Source organism: Benincasa hispida, chromosome 3, assembly GCF_027475165.1.
Source record: "Benincasa hispida cultivar pf3 chromosome 3, pf3_genome.v1.1, whole genome shotgun sequence".
Lineage (NCBI taxonomy): Eukaryota > Viridiplantae > Streptophyta > Magnoliopsida > Cucurbitales > Cucurbitaceae > Benincasa > Benincasa hispida.
Genome location: NC_143480.1, coordinates 12477954 through 12491114, shown reverse-complemented (window position 1 = coordinate 12491114; position 13161 = coordinate 12477954).

Sequence of the window (13161 nt, the reverse complement as noted above, 5' to 3'; positions counted from 1 at the left end):
TGAACAACATTCCATCAAAGAGTGTTTCTAAAATACCTCTAAAGTTGTGGAGAAGCCGTAAGGGTAGTTTACGCCACTTCAAAATTTGGGGATGTCTAACTCATGTACTTATGACAAATCCAAAAAATTGGAATCTCGTTCGAAAGTATACCTATTTGTAGGCTACCCTAAGGAAACGAGAGGTGGGTACTTCTTTGATCCAAATGAAAATAAAGTGTTTGTATCGACAAACGCTACATTTTTGGAGGAAGACCAAATGAAGGACTAGAAAGCACAAAGCAAAATAGTTTTAAGAAAATTTTTTGAAAATACTATTGAAACTTCAACAAGAGTTGTTGAAGAGGCTAATACATCAACAAAAGTTGTTGATGTCAGTTCGTCTAGTCAAACTAATCCATTTCAAAAGTTGAGATTTTCTCGACGTAGTGGAAGGATTGTGAACCTACCTGTTTGCTATGTGGGTTTAACAGAAGCCCAAAACATCATTAATGATGATGTTGAGGATCTGTTATCTTACAAGAAGGTAATTAAAGATGTTGACAAAGATGAATGGATTAAGGCCATGAATCTAGAAATTGAATCTAGGTACTCCAATTCTACTTGAGAACTTGTAGACCAACTTGATAGGGTAAAAGCTATAGGTTGCAAGTAGATCTAAAAGTGAAAAAGAGATGTAGATGGAAAGGTGTAAACCTTCAATGCTAGATTAGTAGCAAAGGGTTATACCTAGGTTGACGGAGTGGACTATGAATAAACCTTCTCTCCTTTTTCTATGATAAAATCTATCAAGATTCTCTTGTCTATTGCCACATATTATGACTATGAGATATGAAAAATCGATGTCAAGACTGCCTTTTTGACTGGTATTCTTGAAGAGATAATCTACATGACTCAACCAAAAGGATTCATAGTACAAGGTCAAGAGCAAAAAGTTTACAAACTCAATCAGTCTATCTATGGATTGAAACAGGCATCTAAATCTTGGAACATGAGGTTTAATGCTACAGTCAAAACCTGTGGATTTAATCAAATTTTTTATGAACCTTGTGTTTACAAGAAGATCATTAACATTTCAATAGCTATCTTGGTGTGTGTATGTGGATGATATCCTATTAATTGAGAATTATGTAGATTTTTTGACCAAAATTAAGGAATGGTTAGTTCAATTCCAAACGAAAGATTTGGGTGAAACTCAGTATGTTTTAGGGATCCAAATTATAAGGGAACATAAGAACAAAACGCTAGCATTGTCTCAAGCATCATATATTAACAAAATTCTTGTCAAGTATTCGATGAATAATTCCAGGAAAGGTTTACTACCTTTTAGGCATGGAGTTCTGTCTAAGGAATAGTGTCCTAAGATACCTCAAGAGATAAAGGAGATAAGACGGATTCGTTATGCATATGTGGTAGGTAGCCTTATGTATGTCATGTTATGTACTAGGTCCAATATCTACTATGCAGTGGGAATGATTAGTAAATATCAGCCCAATCTAGGATTTGATCACCAGACAATGGTCAAAGTCATTCTCAAGTATCTTTAGAGAATGAAAAACTATATGTTTGTGTATGATGCTAAAGATTTGATCCTTACAAGATACACTGACTCTGATTTTCAAACTGATAAGGATTTCAGAAAATCCACATCAAGAATAGTGTTCACTGTGAATGGAAGAGCAATAGTATGACAGAGCATCAAGCAAGGATGCATTGTAGATTCCACAATTGAGGCAGAATACGTAGCTGCTTGTGAAGCTGCTATGTAAGTTGTGTGGCTTAGAAATTTTCTAGAAAATTTGGAAGGTGTTCCAAACATGATTTTGTCCGTCACCCTTTATTGTGATAACAGTAGTGTAGTGGCAAACTCCAAGGAGCTTCGTAGTCACATATATGGAAAGCATATAGAGTGCAAGTATCATCTCATTAGGGAGATTGTGCAACAAGAAAATGTGATTGTCACACAAATTTCCTCGGAGCACAACTTTGCTGATTCATTTACAAAGACTCTCATAGCTAAAGTTTTTTAAAGTCACCTAGAGAGCATAGATCTACGAGATATGAATCACTTAATCTAGGGCAAGTGGGAGATGTTGTTTGGTATATTGTATGCCCTAGTTTATTGTATTTTATTTAATACTATACATCTCATTTTATTATTTGATACTTTATACTCCACTTATTCATTGTATTGTATTTGATAAGGTACATCCCGCTCGTTTTAGGACAAGTGGGAGATCCTTGGAATTAATGTCCTAAATCGAGTATACCTTGTAGTTTGTAAAGAAAAATTATACATCTAATAAAATAATAGGTATTATATATATATTTAGACTGCATTAATTCAATCCAATAATCTAGATCCAAAGTTATTTTATGAAATTTAAACATGTATGTAGAAACACACAGGTGGATCATGTTTAAGTAATAATCTAAATGGTCTGTAGTAGATGGATAAGATTGGGTACCTTATCTTGGTGACACCACGAATATGACCTGTTTTGTAGATGTTACCATTGTTGTAAAGTACTAAAAATGATCTGATCCTAATCGTTCATGTGGAGACATGCGAGCGAGGTATTCTATATAAAGAGTTTGTATAAGACTAGACTGCGAAATGAATAGTCTTTCTATATAACACCATTACTAGAAGAGACTTATATTTCACTAGGATGACCATAGGTGATTTGACTTTAATCCTGAGTGAGTTATGAACTTCTGTCTATGAGGGCAATCCTTTGATTTGTATGGGTGAGAATGGCCTTGTTAGCCAACTCAATAAGCCTACCATTTTGGGGACTTGTCCGAATAGGGAGCTGGGAACACAAATACACAAGATGAAATTCACTCATTTTCCGACCTTAGGAAAAGTAGATAAATTGCTCCCTTAATAGCTGATTCTGGGTCTTGAATATTGAGACCATAACCTCTCACTGGCTCGAAAGGTGTTAGTTTATAATTGGATTATAAACTGTTTGTTCATTAGAGGGATCAGTGGTATTTAAGGAGTTAGATATAACAACAAGGGTAAAAGGGTATTTTGACCCAGCTATAGTTATGAGCAATTTGTGAAGGGTCGACTCACTGGTTATTGGTTATATTCGTGGATACAAAAATAAATCTACAGTGTGAATAATGCAGTTATTAGTCTTTAGTGGAGTGATCGGTAGTTAATGAAAATTGATTAATTTAATTAAAGAGTTTAATTAATTAATTTTATATCATTGGAGCTTCAATCTATAGGCCCATAAGATTCCCTTGTTAGCTCGGAATGGTTTGAATTGTTCAAATCAATTGCATATTGATGAGATTAATATAATACGGTTAATTATAGATGTGATCTATAATTAAGAGAGAAAAATATTTGAATAAGATTCAAATATTAAAGTGATGTATACATATAAATATGTGGTAATTATATGTTAATTAATTCTAAATTAAATATGATTTAATATAGTCGTTTAATTATTTAATTAATGGTTCATTAATCAATTAATTACTTTTTAAGAAGTAGACATGCTTCTTTATTTATTAATTAATTAATTATATTAAATTTGATTTAATATATATGATTATTTAATTATTGGACTAATTAATTAAATAAAATTTATTTAATTAAATTAGAATTAATGTAGGAATAAGAAAGACTAGGAGAAAATGGTCATCCTTCATCTCTATAAATAGGTCTTTATGGCCTATGTTTGTGACATGGTTGAATTGGGAATTCTGAATCCTAGTCTCCTACTATTTCTCTCAAAATCTCTCTTTATTTCTCTGCTACTTCTTCTTCCTCTTCCAAGTCTTGGAGATTACACATCCAATTCTTAGGATCCTAGAGAATAATAAGGTTTCACTTACGATGGTGTCCCTTGGTCATTCAAGAGATGTTTCGGAGAAGATGCGGAGGGAATCGTGAAGAATTTGGGAATCTACAAAGGTAAGTTTTAGCTCTTCCCTATTTTTTCTATTAAATGCAAGCTAATCTTGATTGTTTATTCATTATGTTATTATTTTTATACCGTATTTTATTTATGTAAAATCAAAAACAAAATTGTAAGGCGATCACATGCTTCCGCTTAGGATCCGATCTCTTTAGAATTATGATGAAGTATTTTGTTCCAACATAGATCTATCCATATATATAGTAATAAAATGAGTAAATGAAAATTTTAGTAATTAATTAAATATTTTAAAAAGATCAAAAGTTTTAGGAAGATTGTATTGAACTTATTTATGTGAGTGTGTGGGTGTAAAATATTGTTTAAGGATAGTTGCAACTATAGCAACTTAGTCCAAATTATTAGTAGATAGAGTATAATATATAAAAAAAATTACAAATATGGCAACATTTTGATAGTCTATCAGTGGTAGACCATATTGCTAGTAGAAGTCTATTAGTGACAGACCATATCACTGGTTAGTATCTATCAATGATAGAAGTCTATTATTGATGGACTTTGTTATTTTTATGGAAGTACCCTTGAGAGGTATCGAAAAGACAAGGGACCGTACAAATATTTGAGAATGACAAGGAAAAGGACAAAAAAGTGGTCAATAGTTATCGTTGATAGAAGCCACTACTGATAGCATGTTATTGGTGATAGAAGCTAACACTGATAGCACATTATTGATGATAGAAGCTACTACTGATAGTACCTTATTGGTGATAAAAGTTACCATTAATAACATGTTATCGGTGATAGAGAGCTATCACTGATAGCACGATATCAATGAGATCATTGATAACATGCTATCAATTAGATCATTGTTAGCATCTTATCAGTGATGTTATCAATGAAAAAGCTATCACTGATAACCACGATATGAGTGATATTAGTGATGTCGGTGATAAAACTTAGGTGATATCTATATATTGAGTTTCTTTCAAAGTTAATAACCAATTATAAAAGTCTATTATTGATGGCCTTAAGTGTTAACATTTCAAGGTTGATTCCAATTTATGAAAGTCTATCAGTGATAACGACTGATAGTTATTATCAGTGCTAGCCATGATAAAAGATTATTAGTGATGGCTACCGTGTTTATCTTTCAAAGTTGACGGTCATTTATGAAAGTCTATCAGTGATAGCCACTAATAGTTTTCCATCACTGCTATAGCCTAATTTTTCAAAGTTGATAACTACTTATAAGTCTACTATTGATAGCTACTGATAGCCTTAAATGTTTATATTTTAAGGTTGATTCCAATTGATGAAAGTATATCAATGATAACCAATGATAACTGATAGCAAATTGAAAGCTAATATTTCACGATTGTATTAATATTTCTCAAATTAAAAACTATTATTGATAGTTTTCAATTTGAGAAAACCAGGAAGAAGTGAGCAACATGTTGGTTGGACGTGAGTTTTTTAGTCTTTTACCATTTTTTGTTCTATAAACGCAATTATTTTATCCTTATTATATATTCTATTATTTTGGGCTTGAATTATGCAATTAGCCAATAAAAAATCCTAATCTAATGGCTAGAAACCGGCACAAAAAGTCAAAATATATTAAAAAGAATTGATTTTAGAGATATATCTATAAACTTTCCTTTTTAGTTTAAATTATACATCTTGTTACTGGTTTATAACTATACTTTTATATTGAGATTAATAGATGTTATTTCATTTTTTATAATTTTATGTACATTTATAAAAGATATCGGATTTATATCTATTAATCTTTAATAATAATGACAAAGCTTCTCATTTACAAAGATTGACATATCTATGGATATTTTATTTTGTGTGGACATGTATGCCTTCAACTATTTTGCTTATCCATGACAAAAATTGTAACAACGCATTATTATTTATTTATATTTTATTTTTGAGTTCTAAAATATTGGTGTCATAATTCAAAATTTTGACCTTATAATCTAAAGGTAAAATATTTTAGTCGTTGAACTCTACTCAATTGTGTAACACTAAAAAATTGTGACTATATTTTCCACGTTCTCCTTCAATTTATATCTTTTCCACACCCACTAGGCCACTACGATCAAATATGTAATGTTAGAGATTGAAATGATTAATGTTAAAGTTATAATTTAATTGGAAAGTTAAAAAGAGAAATAAAAAGATAAACTAATAGAGTGTGTTTGGAGTGAAGAATATCATAAGAGTATAATAACCACTTCTTGCTACAGTAAATATTATTTTGTATTCTCCAATTAGCTACAGTCAATATTATTTCAAAATTCTCATTTGTTACCGTTTTACTATTCTACACTCATTATTTTTTTATTTTCTTTGCTATAGTGTTTATTATTTCTTTCTCAAACTAAAATAGTTTACACGTCAAGCACATACTATTATAATTCAAACTAAAATATTATACACCCCAGTAGGGTGTTCAAAAAACCTGATGATCCGAAAAAATCGATCAACCCAACCTAACCCATGCAGTTTGGGTTGGGTTGAGTTCAAATAAATGAAAATCTTATAGGTTGAGTTGGTTCATGGGTTCACCTAATATAACCCGAACCAACCCGAATTTACTATTAATCTTACAAAACATATTTTTTATTACTTATAACACAATTATTTATACATATATTGATTTTAATTTTATTTAATTCCAATATTTTTTTGAATAATTTATTCTTCAACAACTCTTAAGAGTAGTTTTTTGCACTTTAGAAAGAATTTTTTCACTATATATATTGAAACTGAGTTGTTAATCTCAATTTAATATATAAAAATAATTAAATTAGATTTTTATTTATTTCCATTTTGCTTCTTTTTAGAACAAAATTTTAAATAAATGACCCAATTAACCCGAACTACTCAACCCAAATATTTCATGGTTGAGTTGGGTTTGGTTCAGTTTTTAATAAGGGTTATTTAGGTTGAAAAAATTTACACCCGAACAATTGGGTTGGGTCTGAAAAGTCTTTCAATCAAATCCAACTCAACCCAACCCAACCCAACCCATGAATACCCCTAGAACACAGACACGAATTATTATAACCCTATTATATTAATTAATCTCTTATTCAAGATGCACCCATGTATGTTAGAAAAATGGAAAAGGAAATAAAAAGATTAAAAAAAGAAAAGAAAAGAAATTGACACGACTGACTGAATATTGAATTTGTTTAAGGGCAAAATTGTCAAAAAAGTGAGCCGTCGGATTGGAAGTTCGTTAAACTCGGATACCTTTCATGTCCTCATCTCACAGATATTTCCTTTTCACTACGCAGTTTGTCAAGTCCGCCAAGCCCACTCACGTGAGGGAAAATTAAAAGGTATTGTCCTTTTAGAAACTATTTAGGAAAATATTGTTGTTTTAAACTATTTGTAAAAATATTGTTGTTGTTTTTTTTTTTTTTTAAATATGTCGAGGGTTCAAAATTCGACCTATCGACCTTCCTTTCATTTGTACGTCGAACTTTGAACCATCGACCTTGCCCTTCCTAACATTATTATTGAGTCTGTTTAATTATCATTCCGGAGACCTTCCTCTATCAAAAGATCGTATTTCTAAATTTTCATAAGGTCCCCCTGGAATTCCTTCCAAAGCTTGTTGAATAATTTTTACAGATTCTGTCATCTCAGCAAGTCTGACTAAATAACGAGCTAATGAATCTCCTTTTTGCCACTGAACTGCCCAATCAAATTCGAGAGCGAGATTATGAGAGAGAGCGAGAGTGAGATTTTGAGCGAGAGCGAGAGTGAGAGTGAAATAGCGAGATTTTGATAGAGAGCGAGAATACCGTACAAATTTTCCTTTTTTTTTTTTCTTTTTAATTATTACACATTTCACCTTCTTTCTAATCATTTTTTTTAATTTTCAATTTTATAAAAACAATTTCTAAAAATATTTAATTATTTTATTTAAACTCTAAAAAGAATAAATTAAAAAATAATAATAACTCATAAAAATAAAAAAATATAAATTAAATATCTCATTTATATAAAAATAATTACAAAAATCAATGTGTCCCACAAGGCGGACGTCGTCGATTTCGAGCTGGTTGTCATTGTCGTCATCGACTTCGAACTTGAGGTTGCTCGGGTTCTTCTTGATGTTGCTCTGGTACCTCTGCAGGCGCTTCATAATATAAATATTCAGTATGCTCTCCACGACCCTGACCATGTCCATGCACGCATGAAGACGAAGGACCAGCCTCTGAGTCATAATGTCCTGAATCAAATACTGGCATCATCATCATCGGAATAACATAATCAGTTTGACTCTACATCTGCGTCATAGAGGACAACTCTTCCACATTATGTGCAACCTCATCAAACTCATCCTCTTCCCGAACAGGTCCTCTACGTCTAGGAGCTGGTGGAGGAACAATAGGTATATCGTACATATAATGAATTTCCTCCATATAGCTTTAGTTGTCACTACATATAGCAAGAACCTGGTTCGGATCATTCACAACCTCACGGAGTCTACTGTTGTTCGATCTCTATGAATTATAAAACAATTAGACAACATTTAAAATAAATTTAAATTAAAAAAAATAGATAATATTCATTCATTTACCAGATGAGCCACAGCTGCTCCCGGACGAGTGATGTAGCACCTTGTGATATTATTATACCAATGAATATATTCTGGAAGTGACATCTGTGTCAAACTGTTCAAGAGAAACCCCCACTGCAATAAACCTTGCACGATAGTGTCATCAAACTACCAAATGTATAACATTTTCGGACCAATCTTCAATCCTTAGGTCAATATCATGCAGTATGGGTTCAGTATTACAAGGCGATGGGACATCTTGTTAAAAACTGAATTGTCTCATCACCCTGTCAGGAAGATGCCACTCACCAATGTGAAAACATATGAGAGGACTCATCGTCCGCCATATGTTTTGACCATTCGTACAAAAATTAGGCAAAGTATGCACAATAATTTTGTACAACTCTCAAATAACCTGAAACTCAAAATATTATATTAGAGAATATTAAAGACAAATACAATAAAAATGTGAATAAAATAATCAATTAGGTTTAGTGTAATGTACCTGTGCAGGTTGAAGCAGATCAAACATGTATCTATATTGGTTAACTACATGTGTGGCTGTCCTAGTCACACAAAAATTCTTTCTACCTAAATTTTTAAATTGATAATTTAGAATTTAAATTAACTAGATTAGTGATATAAAAATTAAATTGAATTAAAATAACATACTGAGAATCGTAGGCTCGTCCAACTAACTGACCGTCATTAACATGATGTAGCTGTGGAGCCATTGTTGGAAATCGCTCCCAAGCCCATAGTTGCAAAATTATGAGAGGCCCAACTATCTCTCGAACCTCAAGTCTTGTTGATTTGCATAGTTGTCTATATAACCATACCAAGCATGCTCCACCCCACGAATACCGCCCCGCATCATGGAGGTTAGCTAACAGTGGCAGGAACATCAAGTGAACAAAATGACTTAGTGATCTCGAACAAGCCATCATACTAAGCAGTACTGTTCATGTAACAAGTGGCAAGCATTTGGCATTCCATGCTCGCATTTTATGGTCATTTGCTTATATTTTAACATGAACTACGAAGATTTTATTGAGGACTACTACAAATTGTCAACGTATGCTAAATGTTACTCTCCTCAATTTCAATCTGTACCACATGAAGATTAATGGATCATGCACCCTAATATGCCTGTCTTACATTCTGATTCATCGTTGTTGAAAAGACCTGGTAGACCGAAAAGTTCATGTTATCACAACGAGATGGATTGGACAAAACCAACCACTCGACAACGATGTGGATTTTGTAACCAGTTAGGGCATAATCGAAGAAAGTGTCCTTCGTTACTAAGACGGGCTCCAGATAGTTAGGGATTGAATAATAAATAATTTTTTTTATTATATATTCATTTTATTGTATATTCAATTTTTTTATTATAATTTATTGTATATTCAATTTTTTTTTATAATAATCTATTGTATATTCAATTTTTTTTGTTTTTGTAATCAATAAAGTTTTACATTATAATAATCTAATATATTCAATTTGTTGTCTAATGATTATTCAATTGTAGTATAATAGTCTAATATATTCAATTTGTTGTCTAATGATTATTCAATTATAGTATAATAATCTAGTATATTCAATTTATTGTCTAATGATTATTCAATTATAGTATAATAATCTAATATATTCAATTATAGTCTAATGATTATTCAATTATAGTATGATTATTAGCTCTTTTTTCTCTTTTTTTATATATATTTCTATGGAAAGTTCAAATAAAGTGAAGACTCTCGCTCTCTTCTAAGATCTCGCTCTTTCAATCTCGCTCTCTCCTAAGATCTCGCTCTCTCACTCTCGCTCTCTCCTAAGGTCTCGCTCTCTCAGTATCGCTCTCTCCTAATCTCGCTCTCTCCTAATATCTCGCTCTCTCACTCTCGCTCTCTCTCAATATCGCTCTCTCCTAATCTCGCTCTCTCACTTTCGCTCTCTTCTAAGATCTCGCTCTCGCTCTCTCCTAAGATCTCGCTCTCTCACTCTCGCTCTCTCTAAATATCTCGCTCTCTCTGTTATTGTTGTTATTTTTCCATTAATGATTACTAGCTTTCATTTCTTCTGGAACAATCACAAACACTTTTTTAATTATGGATCTACTACCAGAAACTCAATGCGTAATCTTAGCATTCAATGTGTATTCCTGAATAATCTCATTTTTCAATTATTCAACCATTCATTTTACCAAGTTCAATGTTAGTCAGATTAGTCAATATAAACTAAATCTCGCTTTCTTCAACATTCTCGCTTTGAATCTCGCTCTCTCTTAAAATCTCGTTCAACATCTCGCTCTCTCCTACTATCTCGTTTTGAATCTCTCTCTCTCTCCTTAATCTGCTTCAGCCCACTTATCTCCTTAATCGCTTTGAAGTTTCGACATGTGTGTAACCTTCGACAACCTAATATACAAAATTTTGTTCGTAGACAAAGCTAATTCGAAATGTCTTTCATTCCAAGGCATAACTTGTATCCATGCGCTTCATATTCACCTGGAGTTCACTCCCAGAAATATAGCCATCCCCACCCCCTCACGTCAATCCCACAAGCCTTCATCTAATTCAAAATGATAACAAAATGTATAGGTTGTTAGAAGCAGCTCGAGTACACAGATACATATAGTATACCATCTCATTACTTTATTTCCTCTATGAGGGAAAAAGAAAAGTAATAAACCTGCAATCTCGAGGGTGTATGTGTGTCGAAACTTCAACCTTTGACAACTTAAGTGAGATTCGCGAGATTTCCTTTGTCGAGGGTTGAAGTTTCGGCTTATGTATTATTTCCAAGTTTTTCTTTGTTCGTCGAGTTCTCAACATTCGACCTCCACATTAGTCGAGTTCTCAACGTTCGACCTCTAGCCTCGAACTCCCAAAACAACAATATTTCTCTAATAAGTTTTGAAAACAACAATATTAATATTAAAGGTCCCTCACGTGACTGTGTTAACGTGGACAAGTCTCCCTTCACTTTCTCCTAAATTATTATAAATAATAATTTATACAATCTTCCATACCCACTCATTTTGAACTTTTCTTTTTCTTTCTTTCTTTGTTTCTTTTTTCCTTCTTTGTTGAATCAGCCCCTTACCATAATTGTAACTCTTTCACCGCACCAAGTGGTAATGCCAGTTCTCTCTCCCAACCACCCAAACTAATGTTTGTAAACTTTTTAAACATTTATCCTCACTTAATAATACTACATATTAAGTAAACATGATGGATTCATATGCCAATTCAAATTTTTGTGGGAGTTTATCCAAGATAAGGCTTAGGTCTAAACTTTTTTTGGAATCTGCCCATTCGATTAGTCTCAAGTATTGGATTGATCTAGTTGAGCTTGTTCAGTTTCACCAAAAGAAAAATAACAAAGTAGAGCTCACTGATTAGAACTCTGCAACCTCGAAAACCACACTTATGCTAACACCGTTAGTATTGTACATATCTGAAGCAGATGTTAGTGTTAAGGATGCCAACACAGCCAACCACATCACCAAAGGGAAGGCCACTCAACAACTCAGTCAGCAAGAAAAGTCCTTATAATTATAGCCTTACCAATTAACAGAAAGAATATTGTAGTTATAGAAGGACAAATCAGATCACAACACATGTATAACTATTATTTTATTCATTTTTCATTGAAATCCCAAAATTAGGGATTCCAATTTTATAAAGTATACACCTCTGTATAATGAATATATCAGAAAATCAGAAAGGCAATCTTTGGCCAAAAACCTCTCATCTTCTGCTGTCTCATCGTCTTCCTCACTAACCGGCTACAGTCTCTTCGGTTTCCATTCTTAACTCGATATCAGAGCTTCATAATGACCAAAGTCAATCAAGGAAATCTGGGAAACACCCTCGGCACAGCCAACTTCAGCAGCCCACCCTTAAACCAAATTCTCAATCAGATAACCTCTATCAAACTCGATCGCAACAACTTCCTCCTATGGAAAAACCTGACGCTTCCAATCCTTCAGAGTTACCGAATTGAAGGACACCTGACTGGACAAAAGGTATGTCCCCCAATGTTTTTGTAATCTGCAGTTGGTGAGAGTATGCCGACTGGAACGACTAGAGCAGGAGCTGCTCCATTCAGCTCAGAAGGAAGTCCTGGCAGTGGAGCTTTCAGCTCGTCGACAACACATGAGGTAAATCCTCAATACGAAGCGTGGATGGTTGTAGATCAACTTCTCCTTGGCTAGCTATATAACTCCATGACACCAGAGGTCACCATTCAAGTGATGGGGTGGAATGTGCAAGGGATTTGTGGACCAGCATCCAACAACTGTTTGGTGTTTAGTCTAGGGCTGAAGAAGATTATCTGAGATATGTATTTCAAACAACCAAAAAAGGTAATTTGAAAATGGAAGATTACCTTCAAACTATGAAAATGAATGCTGATAATCTCGAGCATGCTGGTAGTCCAGTGCCACCGAGAGCTCTTATTTCGCAGGTACTGCTAGGACTTGATGAAGAGTACAATGCCATCGTGGCCACAATCCAAGGGAAAGCAGACATATCGTGATTAGATATGCAATCGGAGCTTCTTCTGTATGAAAAAAGGCTGGAACATCAGTCAAACCAGAAGACAACGGTAGGTTTCAATCAAGTCAATAATGCATCAGTGAATATGACAAATACAAGACATGTCAACCAAAATAACAAG